Source organism: Castanea sativa, chromosome 5 (genome assembly GCF_040712315.1).
Source record: "Castanea sativa cultivar Marrone di Chiusa Pesio chromosome 5, ASM4071231v1".
NCBI lineage: Eukaryota > Viridiplantae > Streptophyta > Magnoliopsida > Fagales > Fagaceae > Castanea > Castanea sativa.
Genome location: NC_134017.1, coordinates 45,279,857 through 45,292,918, shown reverse-complemented (window position 1 = coordinate 45,292,918; position 13,062 = coordinate 45,279,857). Strand labels below are relative to the sequence as shown.

The 13,062-nt window shown below is 34.0% G+C and overlaps 1 long non-coding RNA gene and 1 pseudogene across 1 annotated transcript; one reads left to right on the top strand and one right to left on the bottom strand.

Annotated features, from left to right (window-relative positions):
• The first annotated feature begins 3,000 nt into the window (after window positions 1–3,000).
• LOC142635267 (protein FAR1-RELATED SEQUENCE 5-like) lies at window positions 3,001–5,028 on the top strand (annotated as a pseudogene).
• A 1,280-nt stretch (window positions 5,029–6,308) lies between these two features.
• LOC142634288 (uncharacterized) lies at window positions 6,309–10,928 on the bottom strand. The gene is made up of 2 exons (XR_012844102.1): window positions 10,430–10,928; window positions 6,309–6,764 (listed from the first exon to the last, which is right to left on the bottom strand). It is a non-coding gene; the product is annotated as an uncharacterized LOC142634288 (long non-coding RNA).
• Between the last annotated feature and the right edge of the window lie 2,134 nt (window positions 10,929–13,062).

Sequence of the window (13,062 nt, the reverse complement as noted above, 5' to 3'; positions counted from 1 at the left end):
TAATTGACTTGGCTCTGTTAGATTTCCAAAATCTCAAGGTTATAGGCATAGATGATCGTGGTAACCAATCTAAGCGGGATAAAATCCAGTTCAAGTTTTTATTTTTATTTTTTAAATCATCACACCTGATGAGTCAGAAATTTACAATTGTCATTAAGCTAAAACCGTCATTAACCAAGAGACAACGTCATGCATTTATTATGCTCATTGATGACAAAGTGTAATGGATGGAGCAACGGTCATAGAGTGAGTTGTGAACTTCAGACAAAGATTTCGTAATGCACTAGCCGTTGAGCATAAATATAGCGATTCACTGCCTTGTAATGAGCCACACAACTATAAAAGAGAAAGCAACATAAGTGAACGGTACACACAAATACTCTATGAAAATCACTCTTCAGTTTGTTTCTCTCTAAAATCCTTCTCCTTTACTGACTTAAGCATTGGAGGCGGTTTGGCTAACGCCACACCGGCGTGTTACTCTTCCACCTAGTTCATTCTTGCAAGTTTCATCCAACAGAGACAATCCCAATCACAGCTTCGTCCATCCTCTACGGCGAGGAGCTCAACTGCTGATTTTTCGTATCATCGACACCAATGTCATAGGTTATTTAGAAGATGTAACCATAATAATAGAAAATAAAATAAAAAAAAGGTTATTTGGAAGATGTTGAAGCACTTGGGAAAAGTAGGTAAATGAGATCTATCAAGTGTTTATCTTCCTATTTAATGATTAATTGTAAGCATATAAAAGAGTTAGTCATGAAAGTTTCAATTGTGATAGTGAAACTTGTGATAGTTTTTAACATTTCATGTCATTTACAGAACTTATGAACTTGAAGCATGGGAATGAATTTTGTTGCCAATTTGTGATGGGTGTTAGAGTAAGAGAATGGTAGTTTAGGTAGTGCTTTTGAGATTGAGTGGGAGAGTAATGGAATTGAAGTAGAACAAGATGAAAGAGGGAATCTTTGTTATTTAGTAAGCTCCCAAACTTCTTGCTAAAACTTAGGCTTCTTACAAGAACTTTATAATTCTTGTTGTTAGGCTAATCTTCTATTTTGTAACTAATTATCACATTTCTATGAAGTATGATGTAGCAGTGGTATCTTTTGCAACGTCACATTTTGGCATCTTCCAACTTCTATGATTGGTGAGAGCATCTGCACTGGTGGCTATTTCTTCACTGTGTTGGCATGCTTGACACAACAATACGTTATGGAAAGGTATGGTACTGAGGACAACCCAAAAGATATGCTTGCTATTTTGAAAGATAATGATAGATGATTCAAGAAACCTATGCCAATTAGGCTTGAGCTTGGTGGAGAAAAGGCATTTATTGTGTGTGATGATGTATATGTGGATCATGTATGATTCCTTCTAAAATTTGATGTTTAGCTTGCTTAAGTCTCTTTGTCATGTTTTCTCTTACATCTATCATTTGTTTGTGGAAATGGATAGCGTGGTAAAAACATAATTAGCATGCCTTTGTTTAGCTTATAAAAAAAAATACATTATGGTTTTTCTCAAGATATGTAAAATTTTGTTGTCTTATTAAAAAGTTTATTCTTAAATTACATTTGAGATGAAAGTTAAAATTGACTACCCTTTTTAATTTATCTTTATCCTTTTTGAATCAAATGTGTTTATAACCAATTGTTCCATTGAAGGTAAACATATATAACTTTTGCGCTAACTATACCATGCATCGCACGGGTTAGCGACCAGTTTATAATATATAAAAAAAACCCTTACTTTACTCTTTATTCCTTCCTCATTTTATTTAAATATTTTTTTAGCTTTTTATTATTTTTATCTCTCCACAAATTTGTTTTTTTCTTCCCTTAGTCTTTCTTAATTGAGAAAGTATTCTATGGGACACTCTAACCATGTCTGCCACTTGTTTGGTGAGACTACCCACTAAAAATTGGATATCTGTAGCAAAATAAAAATACCATAATACTCTTAAAGTTTTCAATAGCCCCCAATTTTTCCCACTTTTTGTCACTGAAACACCAATTGTTTTTCTTTTTTTCAATATTCAAAAACACAACTCTCTCAAAAACAAGAAATACACTCTATATCACTTCTAGCCGCCGACAGAAAATCACATTTGCCGTTGCCAAAAATCTCGCTCCACCCAAAAAAAGTTTCGACAACTACTCTAGCCTGACGGCAACACCGCGAAACACCGTTGTAGAGGTTTTTTCAATTGAATGGCGGTGGACCGACTGTTTCAACCACCCACCTCACCTCTATTTCAAAATCCACCGAAAAAAAATAATGTGATTAGATTTGGTGAGGATATTTTGAAGTCACATTTTTGGTTTTTTTGTTATTGCATTGTATCATTTCTTTGCCAAAGTTCATCCATTTCTTTTATTTATAGCACTAATTTTTTTTTTTTAAGTTCGTCAAAAGACCTCAAAAAAGGAACCTGGTTCCTTCATTTCTAATTAGGGCCTTATTGAACCAATAGTAAGTTTGTTATGTGGCTATTCCATTTTTTATTCATTTTGAAAAATCTGATTGGTTTTTTTTTTTTTTTTTTTTTAATTTCTATATTGTTGCTATGCAAGACCTTTGTCTTTAATTGGAGGATTTGATTCTTGATCGACAAGTATGAATTACTAATTTTTAACAATTCATTCTCATTTGTAATATAAGTTTTGATGAAATATTACGTATAAAAAAAAAGGTATTTGAGGAAATACAGTAAATACTCTGTTAGTATTTGAGTTAGGTGGAAATTATAATATTTTGATTATGGGTCGATGCCCAGTTGAGTGTGTCGTGTGTTTATGGCTAAGATATAGGAGCATTGCCCCCTTCCCTTCTTTGAATTTTGTGGTCATGTATGTTTTTTTTTTTCTTTTAATTTTTTGAAACCTCCCCTTTGTCTTTTCTAATTGTTTCTATGCAATGCTTTTTTCTTTTTCTTTTTTTCTTTTTTTTTTTCTTGTTTCAGTTAGACTAATGCAATTGAGTTTCAAAGAAATGTTATTGATGTGGCTGAGAACAATGATGGAGAAAAAAAATGAGAATGTCATTGATGTGGATGGAGGCAATGATGAAGGAGAAAATATTGAGAATGTAACTTTTGTTGAAAGTGGTGAAATCAAAATAGGAATGCAAGTGAATTCCAAAGAAGAAGCATATAACATGTATAATGAATACACTTTAAAGAAGGGGTTTAGCATTCAAAAAGCAGCTAGACGAATAGTAAATGGTGTTGTTAGGCAAGGAGAATTTGTGTGTTCTAAAGAAGGTTTTAAAGAGTTTGAAGACCCTTTTAATGTGAAAAAAATACAATCATTTAGAGACAAGGACAGGTTGTTGGGCTAGGATTCAGTTTGATGTGAAGGATGATATTTGGACTATGTCACATTTCAATGATATACATACTCATGAATTTGCAAGTCCTGAAGAAAGGTGTAATTTGCGATTGGGTAGAAAGGTGCATAGTAGACATGGGAATATACTTAGCAATATGGTTGGTGCGGGTATAAAAGCAACAAAGTCATACTCCTTTTTAGCAAAGGAAGTTGGTGGTGCAAATAATCTTGGGTTCTTAAGGTGAGATTGTCACAACTTCTTGCGGACTATAAGAAAAGAAATAATTGAAGTTGGAGATGGGAAAAGTATCATTAATCATTTCAAAAAAAAGGAAAAGTGAAGATCTGTTGTTCTTCTATTCAATGCAAGTAGATCAACATAATAGAATGGCAAATTTCTTTTGAAGAGATGATAGGTCAAAATTAGATTACGACTCTTTTGGAGATGTTATTTTTTATACTACTTATCGAACCAATAAGTACAACTTAATTTGTGCACCATTTCTAGTAAATGAGACTATTGAGTCATTTATTTGGTTGTTTGAGACTATTTTTTTTTACTGCAATGGGAGGTAAACAACCAATATTTATTTTTACAGATCAAGACCAAGCAATGGCAAATGCAATTAAGGAGGTTTTCCCTAAGTCCTGACATCAAATTTGTTTAATTGCTAGACTTTATAAAAATCATGATTTCCATGAAAGTTTCAATAAATGCTTATACGGAAATATGAATGTAATGGAGTCAACTTGGAGTGAGATGATTGAGAAGCATAAGCAACAAAATAATGATTGGCTTAATAGGTTATAACATGTTCAAGAAAAGTGGTGTCCAAGTTTTAATGTAGACTTCTTTTCAGCAAAGATGAAGTCCACCCAACGAAGTGAGAGCATAAATAGTGTTTTTCATAAAATCATGAAAAATTATTTGCCGCTTATTCAAGTTATTGAATTTTATGAGGAAAAAGTGGCACAAATGCTTCAAGAAGAAACAAATGAAGATTTCCGTTGCAAGAATGGTGTCCCTACAAAAGTTAACAGGTATGGAGGTATGTTGAAGCATGCTGTTAATGTTTATACTCTTGTTTTGTTTAAAATGTTTGAAGATGAGTTCTCTTTAGGTATAGGATTGAGTTGTGTTGAAACTAACCATCTTGATGATGAATTTGCTTTTTCACTAGTTGGTGGTGATAGTAACAGGGTACATATTGTGCATTTTAACCGATCTAATTTGACTATTTGTTGTGATTGCAAGTTATTTGAGACTTTGGGCTTGTTATGGGGCCATGCTTTAAGGGTGTTTCTTGTGAATAATGTGAACATAATACTGGACAAATATATATCAAGTAGATGGAGAAGAGATGCAAAGAAGAGGTTGACTTGTGCTAATTCATGTCAATTAAATGAGAAATCTACTCGTGCATTGCAAATGAGCGAGTTAAGTCATATGGGGTATAATCTTTTTGATAAAGTTGCTTCTTATAATGAGGTGACCAAATTTGTTAAAAAGAAGTTGAGTGAAGTGACATGGGAGGTTGAACAGATGATTATGGCTATGAATAAGGTAGAAAATGTTGGTAAAGAAAGTCATTAAGAAGATCTTACAAATGATGATGATTTACAAATTTTCTTAGTTGGTGATAAACCAATTCTTGATCCACCACATGTGAGAACAAAGGGGGTAACCAACTAAAGCATAAAAGTTCTGTTGGAAAAGGGAAAGAAAAAAAAAAAAGAGTTAAAGGTGCAACCACTTCTTAAGTTCCACAAGCTGGTTCTATAATGCATGGTAATTTCAGTTTTATTAATTCAAATATTGTTTTCCATAGTTTTATCAATTAATTTTGATTTTGTTTATATTCCTCTTTATCTAGGAGAATCTACGGCCTTGTTTTTTCCACCTGAGATGTGTTGTGATTACCCTATGGTTAGCTCTACAAGAATGTTTCAAGAAAAATTCTTTTTGCCACAATTGAATCAAGCACTTTCTATAACTGAAGTTCATCATATTCTATTATTTATTATTTTTTTAATTATGATATTTTTTATGTAGAGCTCTAACACATCAAATGATGACACAAGACTTTGAAGAATCTTGGATAGCTTTTAAGACAAGTTTTTGGACAATTTTTTTTGTGAAGCATGTTGGATAGTTTTTTTCAAGACAAACAAATTTTTAGATGGCTTTATGCACAGCTTGTAGCCGCTTTTTGAATGGCTTTATGCACAACTTCTAGCTGCTTTTTGGATAGTTTTATGCACAACTTCTAGCCGCTTTATCTAGATAGCATTATGCACAATTTGTAATAGCTTTTTGGACAATATTTTTATCTGAATTATGAAACTATTCCAACTTATAGTTGCTAACTATACACTTACCATATCTATGAGAATGAATATTTCTTTCACTACAGTCTTTATGGTTTTATTTGCCACTTTCTTTTCCTTCATGTGTAATTGTAGCAGTTTTTCAAATAGTATTTGACTATTTGTAATGGACTTGTGAACTATTGAAACAACATAAAGGTTTAGCAATCAAAGTTCACAAGTTCTAGTTATAACAAATCATTCTCAAAAATTTATTTAACATTCCCTTGAATACTGATACTTATTGGCCGCCAAAACAAGATATATGAATAAAAGAATTTTAGTTATAACTACATTCTAGCTTTAATATCATTTTTCAATTCATGTTTTTATCTTCACTGTCATTTTCAACGTTTTAGTGTCCGTTTGGCAAAGATTATTTTGCCAACTTATTTTACTATTCAGCTTATTTTTCTATTATTTATGGATCTCACTGCACTTTTTGGTACTATTCATGGTTCCACTATACTATTTTAGCTAACTTTTACCTTTATCGACAGTACTTTTAGCAAAAAGTTTTTAATTTTAGCAAAATAAGCGGATCCCAAATGGAAGTGTCAATTGTATTCATATGCCTCTTTAAAATATAAAGATGTGAAAATTGCTAAAGACAAAGTCCACAATTCATTGGACATTATAGAATTCCAGTATAAGAAGTTAGAACATTTAAAGTATAGACATATCAAGAGATATTGCCCAAAAGCTATTAAATTTATTCATTACAATCCATTCGGCAGGATGTATTACATATGAGATGCCATTTCACAAGTCTATACATGAATAAACATTCTATGTTATAATAACAAATCATTTACTAACTCAAAAAAAGAAAAGAAAAAATCGTTTACAAAAGATTTGCTCTAACAAATCTAAACGGGAATAATTTTCCCAACAATTTCCTTCTTAATGTCTTCAAGCTATTTTAAACAAATATACTTTAGACAATGATAATTCTGAGCAACTAGAGCTTTAGACTTAGTCGATAAAATTGTAGTTTTGCCAATAGTGTTGTCACAACATACAGGTCCATATTTGAAGCTAGATGCTGATCTTGCAAGTATCCTACACAATAGTTGACAACATCAAAAGTTTAGCAATCAAAACAGGGAAATTTTCAGAATCTAAAAATTCAAAACGTTAAAAGGTTGGTAAAAGAAAAGACTTTAGTGAGGTCAATTTAGAGCAAAAATAAATCATGCTAAACTTCGACCATGATTCCAAGATTAACTTCTTTCTATTAAGTTGCGGGTTCTTTTTTTTTTTTTTAAAGTACCCAAGCCCAAGTAGAAACAGGGATCCTAGACCTAATGCTTGTGGTTTGGTGGACTGGGTTTGGTTCACTACAGCTATATAGGGCTGATTACGAACCAAGTTGCACACAAAACATGGATCCTACAACACATACACATTCACACATACAAGATATATACGTATTGTACAATAAGGAACAATAAAGCAAAAATAAAAGGTCAAATAAGACGTTAGAGATCCTCAAAGAAGATAAATGATGTTTCATTATTTTTGAGTTCTTAGTACATTGGGTCCCTTTTCCACTGGGATGTGTCACGAGGTCCAAATAAGGCCTAAATGGGTTTTAAATTTCAATTTTGTAATGCTTTGGGCCTTGATACAATGTTTGTGATATTTTAGACATTAACATAAGCTTAAGAGAGTACACACCGGTTCAACCCAAAATTGAAGGAAGAAATTAAGGGTGATATTTATGTCTATAGTTTAGGATTAAAGGGTGATATATATGTATATAAGAGCATTCCCATCAAAGATTCTAAAAAATTTAGCATTTATCATCTCAAAAACCAACTTTATAACATATAACGCATCACTTTACAACATCCCTTGCATCAAAACTTCTATTTTTTTTAACATTTCATTTAAATATTTTTTCTTTATTATTTTTTATTCATTTTTATTCTTCCGCTCTCTGTCTATTTCTCCTCTGTGTCTCTCTTTCTCAACCCAGTGCCGCTGGCCACCATATCCACCCACCCATATCACAACCACCACATCCACCCACCATCGCCGCCACTAGCCACTAGCCAAATCCAGTACAACCACAAACAACAGCATAGAAAACTAAAAAAAAAAAAAAAAACCTCTACATCCACCCACCACATCCATATCCACCTATAGCACAACCACCACATCCACCCACCATCGCCACCACCAGCCACCAACCAGATCCACAAAAAAAAAAAAAACCTCTAATCCAAAGCCACCAAATCAACCAATTCCCACAAATCAACTCAGCACCTAGACTTCTCGACCTTCAACCACTACCTTTCCCTCACACACCTCACCAGCGAGATCAACAGGCGCACCACCATTCACCCACCACATCCTCTCCCTCAACCACGATTGTTTACCTTGAGCAAACCATAAAACCAAAAAATCACAAATCAAAGAATCACAAAATCATAACAAAGACCCAAAACCACCTGGATCAACCCATACCCATCTTTGAACCACCCCAATCAATCAACCCACACCCATCTCTGAACCACCCCGATCAACCCACACCCAGCACCCAAAGCCACCCCAATCAACCCACGAACCCAGCCGCCGAAATCAAAAACCCACCAAAATCAATCAAAACTGTTAGGTTCTAAGACCTTAGGGACTAATGTATTAGAATTTCAATGTGTATTGTGTTGGCAAACCATGATCAAAACATTTAGTCTAGGTTTAGACTTGCTCAAAGTTTGGTTTATTGTAAGTTTGGAATCGAGTAGTTGCAGGGAATTACTGTTCTATTTATGTACAACTCGATCGATCGAAAAATAGACTCGATCAATCGAAAATCGTGCATCAGGAATTTTCTGCAGAATTTTAAGTCGGTCCAAACAACAGTTCTAGCCCATTAAGGATTAGGGTTTTAGATATACTTCTCCCACTATATAAAGGAAACCCTAAGCACGTTTTTAAAGAGTTTTAAGAGAGAGAAGAGTGTGCCTCTTTTTGTATCTAGGTTTGTACCCAAAAGCTCTCTAGAGTCTTTTTGTTTATGTTGTATGTGTGAATTTCTTGTGAGATCTGAGAGGTGCTTGCCTTCACACAAGCTTAGGATTATCAAGAAGGAGATTGCTTCAAGAACTTGATGATCATTTAGTTGCTACCATAAGAGCTTAAAGATACACAAGCGGGAGTGCTTGTACTTGTATTTGCTGGAGAATCCAAGAAAGAAGGAGTCCGTGGTCTCGGAGCTTGCACGTGGTCGTGTCAGTAAGTTTCTACTGGTGGGTAGCAATAAAATGTTAGTGGTCTAAGTCGCTATTGTACAACTTCGATTCTTTAATTCAGGTTTACCTTGAGGATAGTTAAGTTAAATCCTCCCCAAGTTTTTTACCGATTTAGTTTTCCTAGGTCATCATATCTTTGTGTTTTTATATTCCGTAGTTTACATTGATATGATTATTTGATTGTGTTAACCTAGATCTAGAATTTGGACTAAGTAATAACTTGGCTTGTTAACTAGGTTAATCCAATTGTGGTCTAAGGGGTCTAAATTAACTCTACAAAAACCACTGAAATTAAAACTCACAGATATCAAATCGCAAAATCCACTCACCAAACCATCGCAGAGGCCCACTATGAACCACTATAGAGACCCACAATCCACGAATAACCACCTCAACCCAACCACACCCAGCTCGCATCCCGGCCACACCCAAGACCCACGAACTCGAGATGTAGAGAGAAATGGAAACGGAGAGGCAAAGAGACAATGAAAGCAAGAGGGGATGGAGAGCACGAGAGAGACAGTGAAAAAGAAAGAAGGAAAATAATTAAAAATGGTAGAAACTTGCTACAATGAGGTGTTAGTAATAAAACCTCATTGTTGCAAGTTGCTAAATTTTTTAAGATTTGAAAGCTATGATAAAGATTGGTTTTTATGATTTGAGGTGTTAAAAATGCTAAAAAATAGCATTTAGCATTTTTAACACCTTTAATGAGAATGCTCTAACCAATCAGTTTGAAGGTGGCAATTCAGAGGCACCAAAGGCAAGCAATGGAAAACCAAATCCAAATCCTCCACGTCCAAATCCAAAAGCCCCTCTAAGATCTGCTAACCCAAGTCAAAGACAAACCATTTCATTAACTCAATCAACAAAAACCACCAAAGTAACACTGATTGTAAACCAAAAACTGGCCACCAATATTAATAGTAATAAGCAAACAAATGCAACTACCACTCCATCAAAATTCACAAATCAAAGGGAAATTCATAATAGTAATCCAGTTCAACGAAATCTAGAACCCAGTCCAAAACCAAGGAAGCAATCATGTTCACCAAGTGTGACGAGGGGTCCAAAAGTGGAATTTAAGCAAGAGAATACATAATCAAATTTTATACCTTATTCCATTTTCTCTTTATTATGAGTGTGAAATTTGAATGAATTTGTATATAAAACAACTTTGTGTTTCCCTTAAATTTTATGACATAGCAAAAGCCATACATAATATTGTAACCCAAATAATATCAAACGCCCACTAGTCATTGCCTCTGGCATTCACCAACCCAAACTCACAAAATCCAAAAAGAAGAAGAAGAAAGAGTTGCCTCCGGCAACCCTCTTGTCCTGGGTCATCGACACATGCACACCCAACTTGGGTTTCATACCCATTATCAAAAATCTTAAAAATTTCAACAATACTTTAATCAAAATCACGAGATGAAGTGAATTGAAAAGGAGATGGGATCAAATTACCTTTAGGTGAGCAAATCTGAGAAAAAACTTGTCGGAATCGTTAGAGACCATGGTATTTGTAAAATGGTAGAGTATAAGTGGAGAAGATATAGGTTCTTTTCGCGGTGTCGTCATCGGGGTGGAGCGGTCATCGGATCGTCGCCATTTGGTGGATTACCATCAGCTGGAACTGGAAGAGACAGAGACCATCAGCTGGAATTGGAAGAGAGAGCAAGAGAAGGAGAGAGAGGAGAATGAATTCTGAATTTTGAAAAACTTAGATGAATAAAACTTAAAGGATCTGGCCGGGATATTGAAATTTGTGAGGGTAATATGACTTTAAGGTGTTACACGTGTCCTATTTTGATTGGAAAAGCTCACCAAATAAGTTGCTGACATGGAGAGAGTGTCCTATAGGATACTTTCTCCATATTATCTCCAAGTCAACAAAATGTCATCATCTTCAAAGAAGAAACAATGGCCTCTTCATCTTTTTCTTAAGAGGCATTTGTCAACTTGAACATCGTTCACCTCTATTTTTTTAACTCTAATTCTGGTTATTGTGTTATGGGCCGAGTAGTTGTTCATTGACTTTGAAGAACGCTCCCCTTCATCTTGGACTTTGTTTCTAGTGACTTCACTTTTTTTTTTTCCTACTTGATGCTGTTAATACAAGGGCTTTAGGAAGCATTTAGCTAAATTTTTGCCAAATGTGAAAATACAGAGCCTATGATGATGCTCTAAATAAGTTAGTTAGAGCTAAGTATTAAAAGTTTAAGATTTATTGATTTAATTTTATTTCGATTAGAAGTTGACATCCAGCTCATAACCAAGCTAGACTTAATGTTCAAACTTAGTTCATTTCTTACCAAAGCAATTCAAGCTTATTCACAAGCTGCTTTATAAATTTATTCTCTCTATGTAAAGTTAAAAAGATAAAATTTATTACCCCTTCGCAAATCTTAAATCTACAGTAATAGTCAATAACTAAATTATTGCTGAATTTGTTTTTTCTTTTTTGGTAAATACAGATTGTTGGAAATGTGATGGGTCCCAAACCCCATCATAATCATCCAAAAACCCAATTATTCAAATGAAAAAGAAACAAAAGAAAACACACAAATACAAACAAATTCACAATCTTTCTTTCGAAAATATCCCATTTCAAATACATTAAAAAAAAAACCTTAATTTTTTGTTTTAAAAAATAAACTGAATCCATAAAAGATAAAAACAAAACCATTGAAAATAAAATAAATAATCATACCTTAAATAAAGCATTGTAAGGAGAAGCATCAAAATTCAAAATCTTCAAAACTTCTTGAGAATAGCAAAAAGGAGAGGAAAGAGTGAAACTCTAAGAATTATGGCATCAAGCGGCAGAATATGGTGTTGGAAAGCAACAAGCAATGGAGGCATAGAAGTGAGGAGAGAGAGAGAGAGAGGTGAGGAGGAGATGTTTATGGGAGAGGGAGACTGGGCGGCTAATGAGAGAATGAGAGGTTGGTATCTAAATCTAGGGTTTAAGATTTAACGTTGCTGTGTATCCTTTTTTTTTTTTTTTTTTTTTTAAGCTGATACCAAAACAACATAGTTTTGGAACTGATATTAAAATTAATGTTAGGTTCAAAATGGTGTCGTTTTGGTATCAGCTTATATAAAATAAGAATTTTACAACAACCCTAACGTTCTTAACATAAACAACTCCAGTTTCTCAAACGCTGTATTTCTTCTTCTTTCTTGAAACAACTCCACCTTCTCTCCACTGAAACATATAATTTTATATATACAATATATCATACATATGTTTAAATTATAGCGCATATATACACACTCAATGCAATGCGGTTTCTCGTCGAATTGTAAAATAGCCACCGATCGCCATACTGGCCATCGTTGGTATGCTCAACTCTCCTTTGACCACCGTGTTGGGCACTTACGGTGGAGATTTGTAGCGGTCTAAATGGTTCAGTGCCGGCTAGTTGCATCGGTGCCAGTCGGATCCTGATCAGCCCTAGTAACAGATAGTAGATATTCATAATATTATAAGTGACTTATAAATTTGAATTATTTTTATTTACACACAAAATGGCTCATAAAAGTAAAATCATTCAAACTCTCTTTTCTTTTAATTATATATATAGAGTTAGATGTATGATTATGTTTTTTTTATGGTTTGGAACAAAAATTAAAAAACATAAACAATACATATGGCCCTTGATAGGCCAAAAATGTATTGACCCCTTGTGATGAATTAACCAATTAATTAGCCAAGTGAATTAATTAGGTTTAATTACATGCAATGAGTGTGGTAGTACAAACAAATCACCAAATAACTAAATATGTAGTGGAAATTAAATGACACTATGATTTGTTTATGAATGGGAAAAACCTACACGGCAAAAACCCCACCGGGTGATTTTAAGGTCACCACTCCCAATAATCCACTATTATCAAAACAAGCGGTTACAAGTAAAGGAATCCCAGTACCTTATACCAAGTTACAGTTGAACCCTTACCCTAATACCCAATTGGACTTGTTCTGTAGTGACAATCTCTCCTTGTATTGCTCGGCTCCCAGTACGTGACTACCCAAAAGATGCGTGAATCCCAGTACGCGACTTTATCACCAACTTAAGAAGGATGTTGGTTGC